Genomic DNA, 26,013 nt, shown 5'->3' with positions numbered 1-26,013 from the left:
CACGGAAGTGAGTTAAACTGCAATTCGTTGACTGGCCGCTTGAGGCTGGTGTCAGAAGTGAGTCAAATCCGTATCTCCTCCATGTTAAAATGCCAACTTTTACAGCAGAACTTTTACAGCCTGGTGTCTGAATGTGTTTTGGTCTATACAGCTAATTTTGCCCTTCATGACAACTGTGAGGGTTTTTTTTTTTTATAACTCATCCGTTTAGTTGATTAATCCTTAAAGTTCTGCATAATTAAGGGTGTGTCCACGTTTGAGTGACAGGTGGATTCCCGCTGCTGTGGTCATTAGCCGTGTGTCTGCTGTCTGTTAGCCGTCACGTTACCTCAGCTAATTTATCGTAAAAATAAATAAATTCCAGCCACTAATCTTAGCATTTCTGCCGTGTTTGCCGTGTCGGGATTATTTCACTGTCATAATGACTTGCTGTGGGGTTAATTGTAACAGATCGTCCCAGAAGAAGCCTGGACTACATTTTTCCGGTGAGTGAAATTCTAATATAATTTCATTTATTCATTTTATTTAGAATAATTTATTTATTATTTATAATTGCATTTAAAGTATCCAAGACAACGTGATTCGCGTCGAGGTAGGTGGGCGCACCAGGCACCTCAGCTCCACCCAGGTACCGCTTCTTTGCCCATTTTCGTTTATCCGGGAGTGACGCGCTGCCAAGATGGCGACGGTCGGCTACGCCCACTTTAGGCTTCAAAAACGGTCTTCAGAACTCTACGGGTGACGTCACGGACACTACGTCCATATTTTTTTACAGTCTATGCTCTCAACCAGCTTCAAGAGGATCTGATGTTGCATTACAAAATAAAAGCCCTCCAAAAACCCATATGTGACCAGTTTTGTCTTTAAATTCAGATCTAAAAAGGAAACTCCCTGTTTCCAGAGACCAGTTTCGATTCAGATTAATAGTCCACTACCCCAGCGTGTCACTCAACCAGTTTCAAGACGATCTGATGTTGCATTACATAATAAGAGCCCTCCAAAAACGTCTTAGGTTACGTATGTAACCCCAGTTCCTCGAAGGAACGAGACGCTGCGTCAGGAGACGCTTTGGGGAATGCCTACAGCGTAACCGGCTCTGAATACCAATGAAATCTGTCCAATGGATGGGAGGGACGTCACGGGCGAGGTGACGTAATGACCAGCTGGTATAAAAGCACGTGCGGTGACCCGGCGTCAGCTTCTAGAATGAAGCAAGCGCTGGCAGGGATGCCGGAAGTGTGGCCTCGCGATGCAGCGTTTCGTTCCTTCGAGGAACTGGGGTTACATACGTAACCTAAGACGTTCCTGTTCAGGAACTCGAGCTGCGTCAGGAGACGCTTTGGGGAACGAGATACCCACGGCAACAGACTTCCAAGTCCCTGCCCTGTGTGTATCCATACGGCGCACAGCTAGGGCGAGAGAACGGAAAAACCTGGAGTGGCTCGTATGTCTAGGCCATAAAACCTGACAAGGTCAGGGGCGTAGACCATCCCGCAGCATTGCAGATGTCCTGGATAGGGACACCTGCGAGAAAGGCCTGGAGGCCGCCACACTCCTCGTGGAATGAGCTCTGACTCCCATCGGCGAGGGGTGGTCAGAAGACTCATAAGCCATCTGAATGGCATCCACAATCCACCGACTGAGGGTCTGCTTGGAAGCAGGCAGACCTCTCTTAGGGGGGCCGTAGCAAACAAGCAACTGGTCCGCCCTTCTCCACATGGCAGCTCTGTGGACGTATGCGTCCAGTGCTCACACTGGACACATACGATTTAGCTTTTGCTGGTCAGGCTCCCAAAAGGGAGGAGGACTAAAGGCCTGCAGTATGACAGGCTGTGGTGTGACTGAAGGAACTTCGAAAAGTCCAAGTGAGAAGGGGCCACTGACAGGCCGCAAATCCCCAACTCTCTTCAGAGATGAAATCGCCAGAAGAAACACGGTCTTCAGGGCCATCTGAGATCTCCTCAATAGGCTCGAATGGAGGAGAATTGATGAATGAGAGCATCAATACCACAGCCAAGTCCCAAGGGGGGGCCCAGGACCGTACTGGAGGCCTTAGCCTCAGTGCACCACAGAGGAAACGTGTAACTAGCGGGTGTCTGCCCACTGACTGTCCACCAAGAAGGGTGTGGTAGGCCGAAATTGCCGCCACAAAAACCTTCAAGGTGGAGTGGGCTAACCCTGAGGAGAGTCAAGCCTGCAGGAACTCCAGCACTGTACCAACCGGGCAGTTAACTGGGTCGAGCTGGCGATCTCCGCACCATGAAGTGAAGAATCTCCACTTCAGGGCATACAGTCTCCTCGTAGAGGGAGCTCTGGATTGGAGAAATGGTCTCAACAAACTCGATTGAGGGACCGGAAACTACGAGCCGTGCCCCCTCAGGGGCCACACCCACAGCTTCCACAACTCCGGGTGGGGATGCACAAGGTGCCTCCTGCCTGTGAGAGGAGATCCCCCCTGACTTGAATCTCCTATGGAGAGCCGTCGAGGAGGGAAATCAGGTCCGAGAACCATACTCGGCCCGGCAAGAACGGGGCTACTAATAGCAGCCGGAGTCCGTCCCGGCACACTCTCTCCAGAACTCTGGGGAGCAGAGCAATCGGGGGAAAGGCGTACAGACGAAGCCTCGGCCACGTCTGTACCATGGCATCCAGTCCCTCGGAGCTGGATGACGTAGAAAGTACCAGAGGGGACATTGCGCTGTCTGAGTGGCGAAGAGGTCCACCTGAGCCTGGCCAAACACTCTCCAGATCTGCTTCATCACCTTCATCACCTCAGAAGGGAGCGACATGCTCAAGGTGACCCTCTACGTTGAGGGGAACAATGCCAGCTCGACCAACAGGAGAGCCGGGAGGGAGCAGCATGCTCATAAGTGACCCTCTATAGTGAGGGGAGCAATGCTAGCTCTACCAAGGCTTGACAGTGAGTGACTGGCCTTCTTTCACCCTCCTGGCTTTCGTGAGGATTGACTCGATCCGAGCAGGAGACATACGTGCCTGCACTGTGGTCGAATCCCCACCACCCCCAGATAAGTGGTTCTCTGTAATGGAGAAAGCACACTTTTCTTGGGGTTCAGTCTTAACCCCAACACCTTTAGGTGAGAGTGCTAGGCCGAAGGGAAGTACCTGATATTGGTAAATTTTGCCCCTGAAAGCAAACCTCAGGAACTTCCTGTGAGTGGGAAGGATGGAGACATGGAAGTATGCGTCTTTTAGATCTACGTGTCAAACCAGTCCTCGGACTTGATCTGAGATACTTACCTGAGCATCTTGAACTTCAGTCTTGCAGACTGAGCGGTTCAATTGATGCAGATCTAAAATCCTCCATCCTCCTTGGAACTATGAAGTACCGGCTGTAGAACCCAGACTCTCTTCGTAAGGAGGACCTCGATGGCTTCCTTCCTTAAGAGAGTATCTACCTCTTGTTCCATTACCAGAGCCTGCTCGGGGCCCACTAATGTGGAATTCACCCCGTTGAATTGAGGTGGACGAGAATCGAACTGGATTCTGTAGCCTCTCTCTACAGTGCGCAGGACCCATCGAGACACATTTGGCAGTAGTCTCGAGACTGACCTCTGGTGTAAATGGAGCGGCTAGTCCCTGGAACGGCACACCGGCAGGGAACTGCCGAACTAGCTGCACCAGAGACCCCCGAAGGGGTGGCGAGCATCTCAGCTCCGCTACGATACCGGGCGGAAGAGACTAAGATATGCGCTCACTGGAGACCGCTGCGCCCTGAAGCACCATAGGTGGCAGGGTTGGCAGAACGATCTCCTGAGGGCGCTGAGGGGCGACGATCGCTGTGTGCTGCAGCGATTGTCGCTCTACCCCAGCGGGGACTACCCTCATAAACCCTGATCCCACTCACATCAGGGCTTCTTGGCCGAAGACCTCTTCGCCTGCTTGGTGGTCGTGTGGAGGTCGGGGAAAAAAAGGCAGGCTCCGATGTGGAGGTGAGTCTTAAACTGCAGAAAACGCTCGTATAACCCTCTCTGCGGTTCGACAAGACACTCCACAAGCTCCTCATATTGGGGTGACAGAGTAGGTGCAACATGCTCGACGCTTCCCATGTCAACCTCCTCGGAGGAAGATACGAGAAACGCCGATGCCGCTGCCCGGGGGAAGTAACCGCAAGGCGGGCTTCCGAACTCGAGGAGCGGTCAAGGGATCTGACAGGTGAGGATGGAGATAGAGACACACTCGTCTCCGATCCCTCCATCAGATCCCGATGCGAACTCCACAAGCGCCGTCCTCGCTCCGCCTCAGCGGAAGCGGGGCAGCGCCGCGGGGAGCGCCAAACACACACAAGCTGTGTGTATCTCCCGCACACAAAAAACGTTTGCAGCGAGGAACACACAGCTCGTATTGCGCTCGCGGGATCCAGCAGGTGAGGATGGAGATTCGCTCGTCTCCGATCCCTCTGCTAGATCCCGTTGCGAACCCTACGAGCGCCCTACGAGCGCCGTCTCCGCTCCGCCTCAGCGGAAGCGGGACCCGCGCCGCAGGGAACGCCAATGAAAGAACCCTCTCCAGAGAAGAGGGCCTTTCGGGAGCGAAGCACACGCAGAGGAAAACCCTCGCAGTGCGGACAGTCAGCCCCCTCGAGGGCTGCCTCCGTGTGCCTCGCTCCCAAGCAAAGCACACACAAGCTGTGCGTATCCTCCTTACACAAATAACGTTTGCACCTCACCTCTCCCATGCATAGTTTTACAAAGCCTTTTTGATATGACCTTGCAAAACGGACAAACAACAGTAAAAAAGACTTACAAGACACAAAGCGCTTAGCTGAATGACAGAAAGCTGACGCCGGTTTCACCGCACGTGCTTTTATACCAGCTGGTCATTACGTCACCTCGCCCGTGACGTCCCTCCCATCCATTGGACAGATTCATTGGTATTCAGAGCCGGTTACGCTGTAGGCGTTCCCCAAAGCGTCTCCTGACGCAGCTCGAGTTCCTGAAGAGGAACTCATATTCTACCTGTTCTGCCTGTGATTTTGGATAACTCTAAAAAGGAAACTCCCTGTTTCCACAGACCAGTTTCAATTCAGATTAATAGTCCACTACCCCAGGGTGGCACTCAACCAGTTTTAAGACAATCTGATGTTGCATGACATAATAACAACCCTCCAAATCTCATATTCTACTTGTTCTGCCTGTGATTTTGGATAACTCTAAAAAGGAAACTCCCTGTTTCCAAAGACCAGTTTCAATTCAGATTAACAGTCCACTACCCCAGGGTGTCACTCAACCAGTTTCAAGACGATCTGATGTTGCATTACAAAATAAACGCCCTCCAAAAACTCATATATGACCAGTTTTGTCTTTAAATTCAGCTCTAAAAAGGAAACTCCCTATTTCCACAGACCAGTTTCAATTCAGATTAATAGTACACTACCCCAGGGTGTCACTCAACCAGTTTAAAGACGATCTGATGTTGTATTACAAAATAAAAGCTCTCCAAAAACTCATATGTGACCAGTTTTGTCTTTAAATTCAGATAGCTCTAAAAAGGAAACTCCCTGTTTCCACAGACCAGTTTCAATTCAACTTAATAGTTCACCACCCCAGGGCGAACTCCAAACGTTATAACTGATGTGCCATTTCAAAATAAAACGAATATGCTGTTTTGTCTATTGGTTCAGGTTGCAACAGAAATTAAAGTCCCTGTTTCCACAGACCACTTTCATATCAGATGGATTGCACACGTAATCCCTCCAAAAACTCAGAAAAATGCATTTTTGTCTGACAATTCAGATTAAAAAGTAAACTCCCTGTTTCCACTCAACATGTGCCAGTATTCACTAATGTAATATATAACGAGAATGAACATTCACAATATTGTTATCGTGGGCACTTAAAAATACTGTGAAAATTATTTCTTACAAATTATTTATATATTTTTCGATTGAATTCATTTGATACTTTTTTTATTATGTTATCAAGTTTGATTGTGGCAGTTAGCTGTATTTGTTAGTTATATATATTTTTTTACCTAAAAAATAACCCAACTGTAGTTTGTTTGAGATTAATTGGAATGCACAATGAAAAAACATGCTTTTTCAAATTAGTTAAAAAATGTTTATATATATATATATATATATATATATATATATATATATATATATATATATATATATATATTTCCTTTTTAGATCTGAATTTAAAGACAAAATTGGTCATATATGAGTTTTTGGAGGGTGTTTATTTATTAATGCAACATCAGATCGTCTTGAAACTGGTTGAGTGCCACCCTAGGGTAGTGGACTATTAATCTGAATTGAAACTGGTCTGTGGAAACAGGGAGTTTCCTGTTTAGAGTTATCCAAAATCACAGGCACAACAGGTAGCATATGAGATTTGGAGGGCTTTTATTTTATAATGCAACATCAGATCCTCTTGAAACTGGTTGAGTGACACCCTGGGGTAGTGGACTATTAATCTGAATTAGAAATGGTGTGTGGAAACAGGGAGTTTTTTTTTTTTTGTTATTTCTCATAAGACTGTTTTTTTTCACATTAATTGGTCTATTTATTTATTTATATCAGACCTTTTTAAACTCATTATTTTTATTTATTTATTAATTCGTTAATTCATTCATTGACAGAGAAACTGGCTGAATGAATGCCAGAGATCGCTTTTCCTTTGATCTGAGTTTTTACAAGATATTACCGCAACGCCTAGTATATGCGCGCAGCACAAAATAACGTGGCGGCTAGAATGACCGTGTTTTTCAAAGTGGAGGCTGGCCTGACCGCAGTCACAAAGGCGGAGGGTGTTTTTGAAACAGTGCGCGAAGCAGGAATCCGAGGAAATGTGGTAATGTGGATTCATTTGCTGAGTTATGGGAGGTGGTTCTGTTTTCATTTAATGTGACGATGTTTTATTTCCTATTCTATTTCGACAACGCGATGTCAAATAAATCATGTCAGCTTTCGTGATACACTGCAAAATCAAGTTCGGTAAAGTTGGCAAGATATTCACAGATTCGACTTTTCCGGATCAATAACTCACGAGCAAAACGTTTTTACTACACAAATGACACCTCTTTTCTTTCGCAGTGATGTAGAAAACGAGCTAAAAGCGTGTTTTCCTCAAAACAAGCTTTCCTCCACTCTGTACAAAATACATTGATCTCAATGCGCTGGCGTCTGAGAGACAAGTCCGAAGGGACCGTCTGCAAAGTGCAAAACGCGAAAAATGTTACTAATAAAATACTCAATAACTTCACAGTAACACACTGTACTTTCACCAAATTCAGTTCACACATCACTGCTCTCCTGCTGGTTATACTACAATATGCATTTTTAAAATAATTGTTTTGGCATATTTTTATGATTTATTTTATATTCAGTAACGTCACTGTTATTGGACATAATAGTTAATAATTTTACTGTAACACACTGTACTTACACCAGATTCAGTTCACACATCACTGCTCTCCTGCTGATTATACTACAACATTTATTTAGAAAATAATTGCTTTTGGACCATTTTTATGATTTTTTAAAACTCTGTACTTTCACCAAATTCAGTTCACACATCACTGCTCTCCAGCTGATTATACTTTTATAATTATACACCACTTAGTATATAAAAACAATTATTTTCAAAATGAGTAGTATAATCAGCTGGATAGCAGTGATGTGTGAACTGAATTTGGTGAAAGTACAGTGTGTTACAGTAAAATTAACAATAAAATTACAACAGTAAAATGATCTATTGTGTCCAATAACGGTGATGTTATTGAATATAAAATAAATAAATAAAAATCATCCAAAAGCAATTATTTTCAAAAATAAGTGTTGTAGTATAACCAGCAGGAGAGCAGTGATGTGTGAACTCAATTTGGTGACACTACAGTGTGTTACTGTGAAGTTTTTGAGTATTTTATTAGTAACATTTTTCGCCTTTTGCCCTTTGCAGACGATCCCTTCGGACTTGTCTCTCAGACGCCAGCGCATTGAGATCAATGTATTTTGTACAGAGTGGAGAAAAGCTTGTTTTGAGGAAAACACGCTTTTAGCTCGTTTTCTACATCACTGCGAAAGAAAAGAGGTGTCATTTGTGTAGTAAAAACGTTTTGCTCGTGAGTTAATGATCCGGAAAAGTCGAATCTGTGAATATCTTGCCAACTTTACCGAACAACAAAAGTATCAATGGCCTATTTCTTGTATGGTTGCATTGTTATTCTGTACAATAACCAACATAAACATGCTTAAAACAAGATATTTACTTTTTTTAGAAGCAAAACTATCATGAGCTAGTATGTAATTTTAGATAATATATGATTTTAGCTTTATTTTTCGTACCCCGTCCATTGGAAGTTTTTTTTCTCGTTAAAGCATAAACCCAAGATAATTTAGTGTGGTTAGGCTATTCATAACTTTTTAGGTTAGGTTAAGAGACTGTCCTTCAGTACTGTGTTGAAGAAGCCATGTGTTTATATTTGACAGTCATTGTATTAGGGGTGAAGATGGATGTGGATTTTGTCACGGAACACTAAGAGGAGCGCCGTGGAAAGACGAGGTCAGGGTCCAAATGCAGGTAAGGCGCTCTGTAATTAAAAAAAACAAAAAGCCAATGCGGCAAAAAACAAAGCAGAAAAGGACTGGGATACGAGACGGCAACACAGTGCATGTATCCCAGACCAGAGCGAAACACAACAACTACAACACATTTACAAATAACAATTAATGCAACCAGGCAGAGTGGTGGGAGAGGGGAGACTATATAGTCTGTGGCATTGGGGAACAGCTGCGGGTGTAATGCTGAGTGTCAGGTGAATGATGCGGCAGGTGTGTGTGGTTTGTGACAGCTGTGTGTAGTTTAGAGGAGTGGAGTCTGGGAGGAAGGGAGATGGGGACCTCTGGTGGAGAAGGGAAGAACTGCCGGGCCCGGACTCATGACAGATTTGAGATGTGTAAGGCTAATTATGGGGAAGTTGGAGTATTTAGGGATTTATGGTTAGAATTTTGCAGTTCTACACCCTTTATGCTAGTGTGCAAAAATATGTTAAGCATGTTTTGTACATCGCCTTTTAAAACGGGATTAACAGTTGTGTTTTTGTCTACATAGGTGATAACAGCAGGTGAAGAGGGGAATTAATGCAGTTGTGCTGGATCAGTCGGTTTATTCTCTGTTACATGAAGGTTTACCTCATGGCAACCACAACATGTTTCCTTTGATCCTAGGACCTCAGATTTCAAGAAAGTCATGGTAAATAGTCTGATCTATTACCCAAGGTAATTTATTGTTGCTTACTTTGTTTTGGAGTTTGTCAGTAGCTAAGATCCCTCTACATTTTAACCTGGAGGCCTAAAAGATTCTCAAGACAAACCTAATGGACAATAGCTAAATGATGGCCAATGAATGATGGCAAAATCTGCTAATTTTCATCACTGACTCTTTTCAATTTTTCTCCCAAAATTCTTCCATCATTTTCTCAAATTATTCAAGTTATTTCAAACCTGTATGAGTTTCTTTCATCTGTTGAGCACAAAATAAGATATTTTGAATAATGTTGGTAACCAAACAATTGTCGGTAGCCATTGGCTTCCATAGTATGGAAAAAAACTACTATGGAAGTCAATTTTTTGGTTACAAGCATTAATTTATTTGTGCTCAACAGAAGAAAGAAACTCATACAGTTTTGGAACAACATGAGGGTGAGTAAACAATGACATCATTTTCATTATTGGGTGAACTATCCCTTTAAAATCATGTCACAGCACCAGAAGAATCCAAACGTTTTCAACACAGAGGGCATAATTAATACACAGTCCCTTTAATCCAAACCAACCAAGTATTTTCAAAACTACTGTATGCTCATTCTCAGATTTTTAAAAGCAGGCATGTCTTCTCACTAAGAGGAACCAGCGTAGCCAGCTGCAGTAAGATAGACTGTAACAAGTAAGGACTTGTGCTGGCTATGAAATCCTCAGAGGTTTGCATTTCTGTTAACGTTGTGGAAAACATGCCGTGTTTGGTAGCTTGTCAGATAAAGTGTATTATTTTCATGAGAGTCTTTCTATTTTAATAATGCATTGTAAAGACTGAAGGGCGTGATGACAGCTTAAGTTGAATGGGCTAGTGTTTGCGGGAACTACTGTTTGCAACACCTCCTTGAGATCTGCAGTACAGTACGTGACCCACTGCACACACTCAGCTCAGGTTACATGTATCCAATATAGGGTAGCGTTTGCCCAAGACCAGACACAAAATATGACCTAGTAACTTGCCAAGACAGGCTTTCTGTGACATTACAGAGTCAGACTGTCCACTTTTTGCATTCAAGACTCTTTAACTAACTAACCAGCAATGTTTCTTGTAATGCTTCTTGTTTTTAATGTTAAATGTTTGGAAAAGAGAAACACTCCATGAATCCAACCTAAGTATTCACGGTGTAATTTTTTTACAAAGAAACCATCCAATGCAGTTTATATTTTGGTAAACACCCTGTCTGAGGGACTTTTATTTGAAACAACAAGGTACAAAGGTATAGTGTTTAATTGATTAATTTACACAACTCTTGCAGAATCTGATGTTTATCATCCATAAATAGAGGGACCATAAAAGACACATTTAGTTTATTTTATTTTTTTGTAAAAAAAAATTGTACTACCCTGATTAAGCTATTTAAAAGCTATTTAAATTTTCTGCAAAATAAAAAAAAAACATTAATTTATTAATTTATTTAAATTTATTTATTTTGTGAATTAAGCAATGCCGCAATTTTTTTCAAGTTTTATCACAGATTCATTTATAAAGAAAATCAATGGACATGCAGACAGAATTCTTTTTTCATGTTTTCTCACAGATTCATTTATATAAAGAAAATTAGTGGAAGTGGACAGATTTTCTTTTTTTTATGTTTTCTCACATATTCAATATATGAAGAAAATCAGATAGATTTCTATTTCCCCCAAATACATTTTTTTTCTGTTTATGCTGGAGCGAAATTAAAAGTTCAGAATCCTTGTACACATGCAGCTAACCAGTCATTTGTTTTTGATCAAATAATAATTTTGGCAGTTGATTTTAACGTTTTGCTCTATTAAGTAATTTTACAATTTTTAGTTTTTTTTCAATAGTTTTAATGAGATTTATAATAGTTTAAAATGATGGTAAAGCATGATTCCTGTTTTTAACTATAGAAAAAAAGTCTCAGTGTTTTGCTGACACTTTTTTTTTTTTGGCTGCTTATGCCGTTCATGGCTCCCAGTTCACGAGGATCCATTTGAAGTCAGTACCATATTTACTCACACTTACCTGAGGAAATCTAACAGCTGGTTAAAATTTGTGACACAGCCTTGCAAAAGTCCACATTAAAGTGAAATCGGAATTGCAAAAAGTTGTCATAAGAAAGGCGGGGAATGGGGGACACTCATCTCCGTCGAAGAGCGAGGGGAACTATCAGATCCTTTTCCGAAAGCTTGCAGCCACACAGCACAAATACATGACACAGTTTGGAAACAAACCATGTTTCATTTGAGATGTCTGAATGCCTAGCAACAGCTGTGCTATTAATTAAGCAGATTATGCAAGTGACAGTGATTCAAACCCACTGTAATTGAAACAGTGATGCTGCCGTTGGGCAGACGTTTTTGCTTGTTCTCATTTCAACTTGGCACGACAGAGTGACATGATGTTGCAAGGTGGCTGTAACCGAAACCAAACCGTTACGTACGTCATACTTGTCATACCGCCATCGCAACCTCTGTTAACTCAGTCATGGCTCAGCAATAGTTGCAGCAGCTGGCATTTGCCTGACTCCTTTCACGTCCCATAAATCAGCACTCTATCGCAATGAGCGTTTGGCAGTGTCCTGTGACCTTGATTCTCAAGGTTTAATGGCTCCTTGTATTTCTACAAAAGCAAAGTTTGGAAGAGCAAGGAAAATATATTTGATAAATGGCTCCCCAGTTCATCTTAGAAAAGGTTCATCCCAGAATGAGGTGAGGGAGGTCAACAGGAGAGGCCCTTGTGTGGGACATTTAAAACAGTTGTGGGTATACTAGAGGTCTTCACGGATCCACTTGGATCCAAAAACCAGAGGTCCGACCCGAGTGGGTTCGGGTTCAAAACTTCTTTGAGTGCCTCAGACAGAGGTCGGGTTCGGTATTAGCAGCCTCGGGTCTCGGGTAATTAAAATAAATGTGCTTTTCCCAAGTGGATCCGATTAGACCCGAATTCTTTTAAACTTTCCCGGATGCGTAGCCTACTTGTGTTAAGTTCATTTTTGAGAAACGCACATAAAAAAGGAACATGAGTTCGTAACCTCAGAAATCCATCTTATAGATATGAGATCCATCAGGAAAATCAAGGCTTTTCCTTTTTGTGTGCAGAAGCCCTTCACCACAGATGAGACAAAACATTGCAAATCCATGATTTATTAACCTATCGATTTAATTGTTATAAAACTATCATGTTTATATTTCAAATCCACTGGTTACAATTGAAAGCCAAACTCAGAAATAACATGTATCCATCAGGCAGGCAAAAATATAAAGTAACAGGCTAATAAATAAGTAAATAAACTGAATGAAAGTAATGGAGCAGCGGCCAAATCAGTCAGCAGGACCCCGGGATTTTTCCAGACCGATGCGGGGCTGCAGGCTGTGCACACGTCAATGCCATTTACATTCGGGTCCAGTCAGGTACGAAAATAAATGTGGTCGGATTGGGTCGGACAAGCTGGTTGTGCATAGATAAGATCCCTGAAGTTGCAAAGACTAAAGTCTCAAAACCAAAGAGATATTCTTTATCAAAGTTAAGACTCTGCCACGCCCCCCTAAAACGGCTCATTCAAAAACACCCCCACATGTCTACGTCACGATGTGGAAATATTTGTGTAATGCCACCAAAATGTGAACGCAAAGAAAGAAGTTGTGGTTTCAGTAAGTAACCAGTAGTGTTGATGCAGCCATGAGATGGAGACGCTGTGTGTTTCTATGCCAAAGCAAAAGCACTTTATTTGGCCTTCCGAAAGTAGATGCATTTAGTAATCAAGATTACTTACAACAGAACAGCACAACCCAGATGTTATCACAACGCATTTTATGGACGACCGTTTCGTGAACCTAGGAGAGGAGGTAATTCTGATTTTGCTATGACAATCTGGCGCTTCTGAATCAGCGACTATAAGTATAGTTTTGTTATTAGTTTAAGTATTTGCTATTGACTGTTCAAATGCGGAGTTTTGCGCGTCGTGTGTGTGTGTGTGTGCACGTGCGTGTGTGAGAGAGAGACAGGGTCACATCACAGCACGTCAGCTGTCTTAATCGCGGCTTGTGTGCAAATACAGACGAGCTTCATCACTGTGTCTGTCACGTGACTGTTCCCTTTCGGGCTTGAACTGATGGTAAAACTAAGGACATTATTAACTGTCTTTACTTTTATTTTGAAAACTGAAGCTAGTGATTATGGAAAGGGGCATTACATTTCTGACGAGTGCTTGTTGTGTTCGGCCAATCACAATGCACTGTGCCAGCTGGCCAATCAGAGCAGACTGCTCTTGTCGGAAGGAGGGACTTTGTAGAAAATGAAGCGTTTGAGAGAGGCGGGGCATAGAGGAACTACAATAAAGTAGAGTATTTGAAAAATAATGCGTTTTTTGAACATTAAAGCATGTCAACATACTCTGTTACACCAAATACACAAATGATGATCTTTAAAAAAGCATCATATGACCCCTTTAAAAAAAAAAAAATTTTATGCGCGTCGGGTTCGGGTAAGAAGTGATTCGGGTCGGGTACGGATTTTAGGACCTGAGAAGACCTCTAGTTTACACACACACATACAGTACATTAATAGAATGGAATATTGGATTTATTGTACCTCAGTGTACTCTAAATTTAAGTTCAACGATTAGAGGCCTGCTAGAGGCCCTCAGCAAACTTCCAACTGGTACACAACAGGATGATTAAAATTATTTAGCAATATCCATCCATCCCTTAACATCTTTTCTTCTCCACCTGTTCTTTATTGTGACCCTGCTGAGCCAATGAGCATTTCGCTGTAAAAGTAAACCTGCTTAATAATTATGCACACCTGAGTACGCGGCATTTTTCACTTCCAGCCCTCGTTAACAATTATTTGTCGCTTATAAATGATTAAATACAAAATTAATAGTAGTTATTAAGACTGTGGTTTGGAACTGGTAAAATGTGCTTGGGAAAAAAACTATGACCAGAATATCAACTTAATAACAAATAATTATGCATGCACTATATATAACACAAATACAAAAAACACAGAAAAAATCAAGATGTTTACTTAAGTTGTAATTATTTTATTCAACATACAGTTTTGGAAACTTCTGGAATCACAAAATGAACTGTGGTAAATTCATAGATTGACGCACTCATTTTCTGATAATAGAAAAGATCAAAAACAAGCGGTTTTGTCATAACTACAGCAGAAATGCTGGAGAAAGTAAAATATGTAATATTCTATATGGCTGCCTTTATTGTGTTGGACAATTGTGTCTAACATGGATGATGAAATTACAGTGATTAACTTGGGATACTTTAGAAAGGTTCAGTTAGAATGAGCCAAAATCAGCAAATTATTTTGCACAACTATTTTATTCTCAAGCTATTATTCCGAAATCAAACAGATAATTTGATACAACCAAATAAAATCTTTAAAAAAAAAAATCTAAATATATATTTATCACACATACAGGTAAAAAGTTGGTTGGTTGGTCGGTCAGTTGGTTGATGTTGTTTGGGCAAGTTCATATTTGAACTGACTAGGTCAGCAGAGAAAATTATTACTATTTAGCCTTGCCGGATGGAAAAGCACAATGAAAGATGCTGGAATATTCTTGGTGAGCTGTGTTTCAGGTTAGATGATTCAGTCTTTGAGTGGGTTGAAGCCTCGTATACTCGTACAGTTCTTGGTAAGAAAAAAAAGGAAACTCATTTTAATCTCTTCATCGTGTCTCAGCACATGTAACTTTTTTTTTCATTATGTTCTATCACATGCTAGTTAACTGGCTCTAAATGAGGCAGATTACCTACAAGCATAGTCTCTGCAGCATCTATGTGTGTTTCTTTAAAGCTCCTATACTTTGCCACACTGCCTCAAGGAGGAAAGCAGGCGCAATCGTTTCTCTTTCATGTGTCAATGCAGATTTTTAGTGTGTAGGAGTGCCCTACATACAGGTTCTCTTGTGGTTCTGCCGGATATCTCTTCTTCTAGCGCTACAATCTCATGAGATCTGACCGCCGCGATTGACCTAACCAATGTGGGGTCCATCAGAGGGTCATACGGCGGAAGTGATTCTTCCTTGAATCTAGAAATAGAGCTTGGCCAAAAGTGTCAGTTCACTGTACATTTATTTAGCTTGGGACTATTCTGCGAAATTGTGCATTACAATTTCTCCCATTCATAAGTAATCAGTGTGCACCATCTTTGCATAGCCAAAGTCTTTGCTTATACCACTTATATTGCACAAAAATCATGTAAAGAATATATACTTTACTGTTGTACTACACTAATATTTTTCAAGTAGTTGATTACTTGTTTAACATTGTAACACATTTATCACTTTGCTTATTATCATTTGCTTATTCATCACTTGCTCATTCATCACTTGCTCACCAATGGATCCTCTGTAGTGAATAGGTGCCGTCAGAATGAGAGTTCAAACAGCTGATAAAAAATATCGCAATAATCCTGTCACATGTCGGTTTTCCTTTCAGTTCTGTTTTGACCTTATTTGGTAGTTCCTGTTCTTATTTAGTTAATTAGTAATCATCATTTAGTCTTGTCACCTGTGTTTGATTAATTATCTAGTTTGCTCCTTTGTTTCCTGTTTCTTTATAAGCATTCAGTTTTGTCCCTATCCTTGTCGGTTCTTAAGTTCATTATGGTTTATAGTGTGTTGATGCAAATAAAAGTACCTTTCGTTATTCTCTGTCGAGCGCTCCCGTTTCTACAACCACCAACCGTGACAGAAGAACCGACCGCATACAGCATTAGACGAGATCAACGCTCAGGATGCTGGAGCTTGTGCCCGTCGTTTGCGGGGGTTCACGCCGCCGTTCGCGGCTCGCCCCTGCCCGTGCTGCGTGGGATGTTGGGCTGCCTGTAGTGGCTTACCCAGGCCACCCGTTTTGGGGAGAACGGGTCGCCATTCGCCGCACACCCTTACCCACCGCCCAAGTGAAATTCGCTCCGCCTGAGACGGCGAGGAATGTTCCTCCCGCGGCGAGGAGGATTCCGCCGCAAGGGGCGATGAACGTTGCGCCGTCGGCAACGAAGAGGATCCCGTCGTACACGGCGATGAATGTTCCGCCCGCGGCGAGGAGGATTCCGCCGCGAGGGGCGATGAACGTTGCGCCGTCCGCGGAGAAAAGGGATTCCGCCGCCAATAACGGTTCCCCCGAACCACCGAGGGGGGAAAAACAGGTGCCGGTGGGGATTTTAGTTGAGTTTGAGGGCATGTCATTCCCTCCAGTGCCTGCTCCTCGCCAGTACCATCCAGTGCCTGCTCCTCGCCAGTGCCATCCAGTGCCTGCTCCTCGCCAGTGCCATCCAGTACATGCTCCTCGCAAGCGCCCTCCAGTGCCAGCTCCTCGCCAGTGCCTTCCTGTGCCTGCTCCTCGTCTGAGCCCACCAATTCCGGCACCTCGCAAGTGCCCACCTGAGTACCCGCTGGTCCCGTCCAGCCCACCTGAGTTCCCGCTGGTCCCGTCCAGCCCACCTGAGTTCCCGCTGGTCCCGTCCAGCCCCGCGCCTCCCGTGCGCCCTCAAGTGTCCGCGCTGCAAGAGCGCCCTCCTGCGTCTTCGCTGGTCCCGTCCCGCTCTCCTTCGTCTCCGCTGGTTCTATCCAGCTTCGCGCCTCCCGTGCGCCCTCAAGTGTCCGCGCTGCAAGAGCGCCCTCCTGTGTCTCCGCTGGTCCCATCCAGCTCTCCTTCGTCTCCGCTGGTTCTATCCAGCTTCGCGCCTCCCGTGCGCCCTCAAGTGTCCGCGCTGCAAGAGCGCCCTCAAGTGTCCGCGCTGCAAGAGCGCCCTCAAGTGTCCGCGCTGCAAGAGCGCCCTCAAGTGTCCGCGCTGCAAGAGCGCCCTCTAGAGTCCGCGCTGCAAGAGCGCCCTCCTGCATCTACGCTGGTCCCGTCCAGCTCTCCTTCGTCTCCGCTGGTTCCGTCCAGCTCCGCGCCTCCCGTGCGCCTCCAAGAGTCCGCTCCTCCCGTGCGCCTCCAAGAGTCCGCTCCTCCAGAGCGCCCTCAAGTGCCCGCTCCTCCAGAGCGCCCCCAAGAGCCCTCTCCTCCAATATGGCCGCCTGAGGGGAACTTTCCCAAAGAAATTTTGGGGGGGGGCCATATAGCCTCAGTTTGTGTGGCCAGGCCAAAGGTCAAGGCCACAAAGGATCCAGATCCACCAAGGCCGCCCGAGGACCCAGATCCGCCAAGGCCGCCCGAGGACCCCGATCCGCCATGGCCGCCCGAGGACCCAGATCCGCCAAGGCCGCCCGAGGACCCAGATCCGCCAAGGCCGCCCGAGGACCCCGATCCGCCATGGCCGTCCGAGGATCCCGATCCGCCGAGGCCGCCCGAGGACCCCGATCCGCCATGGCCTCCCGAGGACCCCGACCCGCCATGGCCGCCCGAGGATCCAGATCCACCATGGTCGCCCGAGGATCCTGATCCGCCATGGTCGCCCGAGGACCCTGATCCGCCATGGCCTCCCGAATCTCCAGTCCCGCCATGGCCTCCCGAATCTCCAGTCCCGCCATGGTCTCCCGAATCTCCAGTCCTGCCATGGCCTCCCAAGGCCCCTGATCCGCCCTGGAGGCTTCCCTGTTCTCCTCCCTGTCCTGATCTTATGCCAGCCTCCAGGACGCCCGCCCCCCCTCCCCGATGTTACTGTTACGGTGCGGGACGCACCTACCGGGAGGGGGGCGATATCTGTCACATGTCGGTTTTCCTTTCAGTTCTGTTTTGACCTTATTTGGTAGTTCCTGTTCTTATTTAGTTAATTAGTAATCATCATTTAGTCTTGTCACCTGTGTTTGATTAATTATCTAGTTTGCTCCTTTGTTTCCTGTTTCTTTATAAGCATTCAGTTTTGTCCCTATCCTTGTCGGTTCTTAAGTTCATTATGGTTTATAGTGTGTTGATGCAAATAAAAGTACCTTTCGTTATTCTCTGTCGAGCGCTCCCGTTTCTACAACCACCAACCGTGACAAATCCACAAGTAATTGATATCAACAAATGTGAAGTGAAAAAGCTGCGTGTTTGTAATAAATTAATATGTTTTTAACTAATTTTTGCTTCCGCTAAGAGAGTCCTCTATTCAGAATATTTCTTTCCCCATGGAAAAGTTATCTTATCTGAATAAGGAGAGAAATATGCACCGATCTATCAAGCACCATTTGTAAGCGAAAACAGCCAAAACAGTGCTATTGGTGGATTTTGATGTGAGAGGACAACAGGGGATGGACTTTTCATTGGTTATTATAGGTTATAGACTTGTTATATGGACAGAAGTGATGGTTTTAAGTTAAAATGCCTTAATGATGGATTTGTTTATTACAAGCACACAGCTTTACATTTTAAAAATTGTTAATTGATGTTTTGGAGTCGTGTGGATTACTTTTGTGATGTTTTTATCAGCTGTTTAAACTCTCATTCTGACGGCACCCATTCACTGCAGAGGATCCATGATGTACTGCTAAATTTCTCAAAATCTCTTCACATAAAGAAATAAACTCATCTACATCTTGGATGGCCTGTAGGTGAGTACATTTTCAGCAAAAGTGCATTTATGTATGAAATATTCGTTTAACCACAAATTAGCCTATGCAGTTAGTGTGCCCAGTTTATGGGAAGTATACTTTGGGTGTGGAGTGACGGAGATGCGGGAAATGAGATTGGGGAGGGGTACAGAAGTACATTTACTGCGTTCTCATCTATAACCGCTAACTGCTGTGAGTAAAACTAAATGTATACAAACACACATTATAATGACACCAGACTATTAGAGATCCTAAACTGAGACCCTCTCTAGAGAATTCAAATTATAAGACTGGCGTGTTAAACTTTTCCACTGTCTCGTTCTCAGCTGTGCTCTCGGGGACAGTAAACACACATGACCTTCTCTCTATTAATAAATCATGTGAGTTAAGATTACAAAAATATTCAGAATATCAATATATGCGATGCTGATTGATTGGTTGATTGCAGTATTCTGTAGTCTAATATTTTGGTATAATGACCTCAAAACTGTACATTTGACTGCTGTTCCTAGCAAGCAGTCAGGCTTATGGCTCTCGTGGCACTTTCTTCTCATTAAATAAAATAATTTTAACTCATATCAGTATTTCATGGCCATTTATTATTTATTCAGCAAGACATCATGCAAGTATAATGTTCAGTCCGCCGCTCATTATCACAAAATAAACTCCTTCAGGATGATGCAATACTCCTATGCTTCCATCGGGGTGCTGATCGCCCTGTCTGGGTTTATTCTTAGTTTAAGGCACGGTATTGGGACATTCTACGCTTAATGTGGCTTTATGTTTTAAAACAGTGACTTTAGGACCAAATTCGATAATAATAAAAGCTGATAAAATTATTAGGCTAATATTAATAACCTTATTAATAATATTACTAAGCAGAATAGCCCAGAATATGAACGCAACGCCCTGCACGTAAGCTTTTTCTCCCCCATAATACTCTTAAGGCTGGCTTATGAATGAAAACGGTGATTTAACAAATACAAAATCTGTTGCATTCATATTCTGGTCTATTCTTCTTTATCTATAATAGTAATATTATAAATAAGGTTATTAATATTAGCCTAATAATTTTATTAGTATTTATTATTATCGAATTTGGTCCTCCAATGTCACTGTTTTAATATATTAAGCCACATTAAGCGTTTTATAATGTCCCAAAACCGTGCCTTGAACTAACCACTTACTGTATTTCTTTATACTTGAGTCCAAGTTCAAAATAAAAACTTTATGAACCCGCTCCATTGTGAACATACGAGCTGTGTGAACCTTTCATTAGCCTACCTTAAGCGTTTTCTATGGGGAAGAAAAGACTTAACGTACAGGGCGTTGCGTTCATGTTCTGCTTTATTAATAGTAATATTATTAATAAGGTTATTAATGTTAGCCTAATAATTTTTATCAGGATTTATTATTATCGAATTTAGTCCTCCAATGTCACTGTTTTAAAACATTAAGCCACATTAAGCGTTTTTAGAATGTTCCAAAACCATGCCTTGAACTAACCACTTACTGTATTACTTTATTGAGTCCAAGTTTAAAATAAAACTCTATTAACCGCTCCATTGTGAACATACGAGCTGTAACCACTGCAAGCTGTAAAGTAAACGGGAAGAGTTTGTCCGAACTCAACTGGTTTTGTGAGAGAATGCAACATTTTTGCAAGGGAACGCAAAGTTTCTCGAGGGAACGCAAAAGTTTTCCCTATGAATATATCGCTAATAAGATCAGTTGGTTGTGAAAGATAAATATTTTATTGCAGTCATTGAACTAGTTTTAAATGATTCTTTAATAAGGTGAAAAATATATTGCTTTAAAGTGTGTGGTTTCTGTTATGATAATCAAGAGAAGGATTCAATTGTGGATAAACAACAGTTTATTGAGAGAACAAACAAAGTCACTATAACGGTGGAGCTCGTGCACAGTGTGGATGGAACCGGACGCAGGGACGCAATGGGCAGTCCAGACCAGCAGAGAATCCTCCGAAGACAGAGCAGAGACCAGAAGGCAGATCGAGTGGCAGAAACAGGAACACAGAGAATACCTGAGGATCTGACAATGAGAGGAGCGTGAGTTGATCTTAAATAGACCCAGTAATGATCCACAGCTGGGACAGATCAGCCCATGATCACGAGCTAGGATACACCCACTCACGCCACACACCACAACAGACAAGCAAGGATGAGACAGTGATTCTATGAACCGTGACAGTACCCCACCCCCTAGGAGCGCCCCCTGGCGCTCCCAGCCAATCTTACCCGTAGATGGTAATCATCAATAAGGGAGTGATCCAGAATGTCCCTGGCAGGAACCCAACTTCTCTCCTCCGGACCGTAACCTTCCCAGTCCACCAAATACTGGAATCCGCATCCCCTCCGCCTCGAGTCCAGAATACGATTAAGGGGTGAACAAAATACGGGTTTTATTTTTGAAACATGAAACACGGGGATGAACTCTCCTGTACACTGGAGGAAGTTTGAGACAGACTGCCACTGGACTAAGAACTTTGGTGACAGGAAACGGGCCAATGAATTTAGGAGAAAGTTTATTACAGACGGAGCAGAGTTGAATGTTCTTAGAAGAAAGCCACACTTTTTGACCAACGACGTATATGTGAGGCTTTGACCGGTGGCGATCGGAAAGTGGGATTCTGCGCAACCAAATATCGTAACACTCTCTCAAGATCCTGGTTAGCCCGCTCCATCTGGCCGTTGCTCTGAGGGTGAAAACGTATTTTCAGACCCTTTGCTCAATATTTAGTAGAAGCACCCTTTTGATCTAATACAGCCATGAGTCTTTTTGGGAAAGATGCAACAAGTTTTTCACACCTGGATTTGGGGATCCTCTGCCATTCCTCCTTGCAGATCCTCTCCAGTTCTGTCAGGTTGGATGGTAAACGTTGGTGGACAGCCATTTTTTAGGTCTCTTTAGAGATGCTCAATTGGGTTTAAGTCAGGGCTCTGGCTGGGCCATTCAAGAACAGTCACGGAGTTGTTGTGAAGCCACTCCTTCGTTATTTTAGCTGTGTGCTTAGGGTCATTGTCTTGTTGGAAAGTAAACCTTCGGCCCAGTCTGAGGTCCTGAGCACTCTGGAGAAGGTTTTCGTCCAGGATATCCCTGTACTTGGCCGCATTCATCTGTCCTTTGATTGCAACCAGTCGTCCTGTCCCTGCAGCTGAAAAACACCCCCACAGCATGATGCTGCCACCACCATGCTTCACTGTTGGGACTGTATTGGACAGGTGATGAGCAGTGCCTGGTTTTCTCCACACATACCGCTTAGAATTAAGGCCAAAAAGTTCTATCTTGGTCTCATCAGACCAGAGAATCTTATTTCTCACCATCTTGTGGTCCTTCAGGTGTTTTTTTGTGTCTTGCACTGAGGAGAGGTTTCCGTCGGGCCACTCTGCCATAAAGCCCCGACTGGTGGAGGGCTGCAGTGATGGTTGACTTTCTACAACTTTCTCCCATCTCCCGACTGCATCTCTGGAGGTCAGCCACAGTGATCTTTGGGTTCTTCTTTACCTCTCTCACCAAGGCTCTTCTCCCCCGATAGCTCAGTTTGGCCGGACGGCCAGCTCTAAGAAGGGTTCTGGTCGTCCCAAACGTCATCCATTTAAGGATTATGGAGGCCACTGTGCTCTTAGGAACCTTAAGTGCAGCAGAATTTTTTTTGTAACCTTGGCCAGATCTGTGCCTTGCCACAATTCTGTCTCTGAGCTCTTCAGGCAGTTCCTTTGACCTCATGATTCTCATTTGCTCTGACATGCACTGTGAGCTGTAAGGTCTTATATAGACAGGTGTGTGGCTTTCCTAATCAAGTCCAGTCAGTATAATCAAACACAGCTGAACTCAAATGAAGGTGTAGAACCATCTCAAGGATGATCCGAAGAAATGGACAGCACCTGAGTTAAATATATGAGTGTCACAGCAAAGGGTCTGAATACTTAGGACCATGTGATATTTCAGTTTTTCTTTTTTAATAAATCTGCAAAAATGTCAACAATTCAGTTTTTTCTGTCAATATGGGGTGCTGTGTGTACATTAATGAGGAAAAAAAATGAACTTAAATGATTTTAGCAAATGGCTGCAATATAACAAAGAGTGAAAAATTTAAGGGGGTCTGAATACTTTCCGTACCCACTGTATATGAACTGATCAACCATGTCTCTCAACACGTCATTGACGAGTGCTTGGAAAACTGCGGGACAGTTGGATAACCCAAACGACATAACCCGATACTCAAAATGCCCCCTCGGGGTATTAAAAGTAGTTTTCCACTCATCCCCCTTCCTTATGCGAACCAAATGATAGGCGTTACGTAAATCGAATTTGGTGAAGATGGATGCTCCCTGCAACCTCTCGAATGCAGAAGACATCAACGGTAAAGGATAAGTATTCTTTACCGTGATGTTGTTCAGGCCCCGGTAATCAATACAAGGTCGCAGAGAGCCATCCTTCTTCGCGACAAAGAAAAATCCTGCCCCCGCAGGAGAAGAAGAAGGGCGAATGAACCCAGCTGCTAGAGAATCAGAAATATATTTCTCCATGGCCTCCCTTTCAGGAATCGAAAGAGAGTATAACCTGCCCTTAGGCGGAGACGTACCTGGAACTAGATCTATGGCACAGTCATAGGGACGATGGGGAGGAAGAGAAGCAGCCCTGGACTTACTGAACACCTCCTTCAGGTCAAGATACTCCTCGGGCACATTTGACAGACTCACCACCTCATCCTGCAACGAAACACAAGACACAGGAGAACAGGCAGACATAAGACAAGACGTATAATAGTTCTTGCTTCATGCAGAGACGGAACTCTGGCCCCAATTTACTGTAGGGTTGTGTCGGACGAGCCAAGGATGTCCCAGTACCACTGGTGTCATAGGTGAATCAGTCAATAAAAACTCAATCGTCTCTGTATGGTTACCTGACGTGATAGTATAGTGGAGTGAGTGATGTCGGGAAGTGATTGTCCATTAAGTGCACTGACAGCGATCTTGTGACGGAGTGGAGATGTAGGGATATGGAGCCGGTGCGCCAGAGTACGGTCCATAAGGCTTCCTTCAGCCCCAGAATCCAGCAAAGCCGAACCGTCATGTCTTCCGGCCGCCCATTGCAGTCTTATCAGGGGGAGCGTGGTGGTAGAGGTTTGATTCAACGATACTCCACCCGACAGTAACCTCAATTCTACTGTCGGGCTTGCGCTTTTACTGGGCATTCTGCCAGGAAGTGCCCCAACGCACCACAGTATAAACATAATCCTCTAGCTCGTCGACGTTCTCTCTCCTCCCGAGAAAGCTGAGCTCTACAAACCTGCATGGGTTCGCCGTCGGACAGTTGGTTGACCGTACGTCCAGACTCGACAGGGGAATAATCAGGAAATACTGGTAACAACTGATTGTTGTAAAGTGAATCTACACTGAGAGCTAAGTCAATCAATCCATCCAAGCTGGTAATGACGAATATCTCGCTCTAGACCCGGTCAGCCAACCCATGCAGGAACATGTCCCACTGCGCCTCCTCGTTCCACTTGCACTCGGCCGCCAGGGTTCGGAACTCGATGGAGAAGTCAGATCTTTCACCCTGACGGAGATCGGCCAGCCTGCGCGCTGCTTCGCGTCCAACCACCGCACGATCGAAGACTCTCTTCATCTCCTCAGAAAGTGCATGGAACGAGGAACAGCAGGAATGATGATTCTCCCACACCGCCGTTCCCCATAAAGCAGCCTTCCCAGACAGCAGGGTGAGAACTAACGCCACCTTGGACTCCTCTGTGGCGAAAGTCTGAGGTTGTAGGGAGAAAAACATTGTGCATTTTACTAAAAAGGCTCGACATAGGTTATGCTCACCGTTGTATGTCTCCGGTGTTGGGAGCCACGGCTCGCGTTGAGTCACGCTGTAAATAAGAACCGGGGAAGCAGGCGGGGGGAGTGGCGCAGCGGGCATCCTCAGTTGTTGGAGTTGAGTGGTGAGCTCGGACAGTTTCTATTAGGTCATTGCTAGATTCTCATATGTACTTATGCTCCTTTTTAAATTGTTTTAGTATTGTATGGGGAGACATTTTGAGACAGAGGGAAGAGTTTTTGGCACTAATAGAAATTGGAGTAAAATGTATTAAAATTTAAAAGTGCTGTTACTGTGATTATATAAGGAGCTTTAAAAGATGCCTTTAATTGATAGAAAGTAGGAAAAGACAGGGATAGGATTTGTTAAACGTGCAGTTATTGAGAACCCTGTAAGCATCAGTCATAGAATTTTTATTTATACTTATAGCTTAGTGCCTTAGTGCTTGGTGTCACTTTTTTGGTTATTTACATTTAACAGCAGTGTCATGGCAAACATATCTTCACAGGTCTTACTCACTGGTTGCTGATAAGTTTGTCATGCACATTTTAATTCTTCTCTCACCAAGCATACTTGCAACTTGGCAGTCAGTGATGAACTTCTGTTGTATGGATGAAAGCATTTTTATTATATTGATAGTAATTAGGGCCCAAGCCAGTAAGGCGCAGGGCCCTATTGTTCTTCTAAGGATTATTAGGGCCCAAGCCAGTAAGGCGCAGGGCCCTATTGTTCTTCTAAGGATTATTAGGGCCCAAGCCAGTAAGGCGCAGGGCCCTATTGTTCTTCTAAGGATTATTATTTTTTTTTTTTTTTTTTTTTTTTTTTTTTTTTTATTTCAATCATCCGGGCACTTTTGGGGGCCTTAACGTGCCCGAAAACTCTCGAAAATTGGCACGCACATTGGAACCTGCGGCCATTAGGACGCCGCTGAGGCTGGGACCCGGGCGTGGCACAGGGGCTCTACGGCGCCCCCTGGAAAATTGTCAGAAAACTTGATGTATAGCTCACACATACTTGCACGTATTCATATGAAACTCGGTACACATATAGAACTCATTGAGCCGAACAACTTCCGCGCAGCATGTCTTAGGCTCCGCCCAACAGGAAGTCGGCTATTCAGGGCTGTTTAAAAAGCGCATGCTCTGGAATTTGATATACTCCTCTGAGGATTTCCATACGATTGCCACCAAACTCGGTGAACATGATCTCAAGACATTGGGGACGCTAAATTGCGAAGATATTTTTGATATGTCGAACGGTTTGCCCGTGGCGAGGCGATGAATTTATGGCGAAAAATGAGACCCAGGAAATGCCTAATAACGTCAACATACATTGTATGATGTAGATCAAACTTCAGTGATTTGTTCGTTGTATGATGCCGATCGGATAGATGTGACTATTATGACTGAAAGTTATAGCGCCACC

General features: G+C 43.9%; 1 protein-coding gene across 1 annotated transcript in view; it reads left to right on the top strand.

Annotated features, from left to right (window-relative positions):
- Positions 1-6,709: 6,709 nt before the first annotated feature.
- LOC306879139 (SH3-containing GRB2-like protein 3-interacting protein 1) overlaps positions 6,710-26,013 on the top strand; it is a 137,478-nt gene continuing 118,174 nt past the window's right edge. The window contains exons 1-3 of the mRNA XM_079431879.1: positions 6,710-6,815; positions 8,453-8,543; positions 9,075-9,215. The gene's annotated coding sequence lies outside the window, so the exon portion shown is untranslated. The remainder of the gene's footprint in view (positions 6,816-8,452; positions 8,544-9,074; positions 9,216-26,013) is intronic.

Source organism: Barbus barbus (assembly GCF_936440315.1).
Source record: "Barbus barbus genome assembly, chromosome: 13".
Taxonomy (NCBI): Eukaryota; Metazoa; Chordata; class Actinopteri; order Cypriniformes; family Cyprinidae; genus Barbus; species Barbus barbus.
The sequence above is the reverse complement of the archived record's forward strand: the minus strand, read 5'-3'. Positions and strand labels throughout refer to the sequence as shown.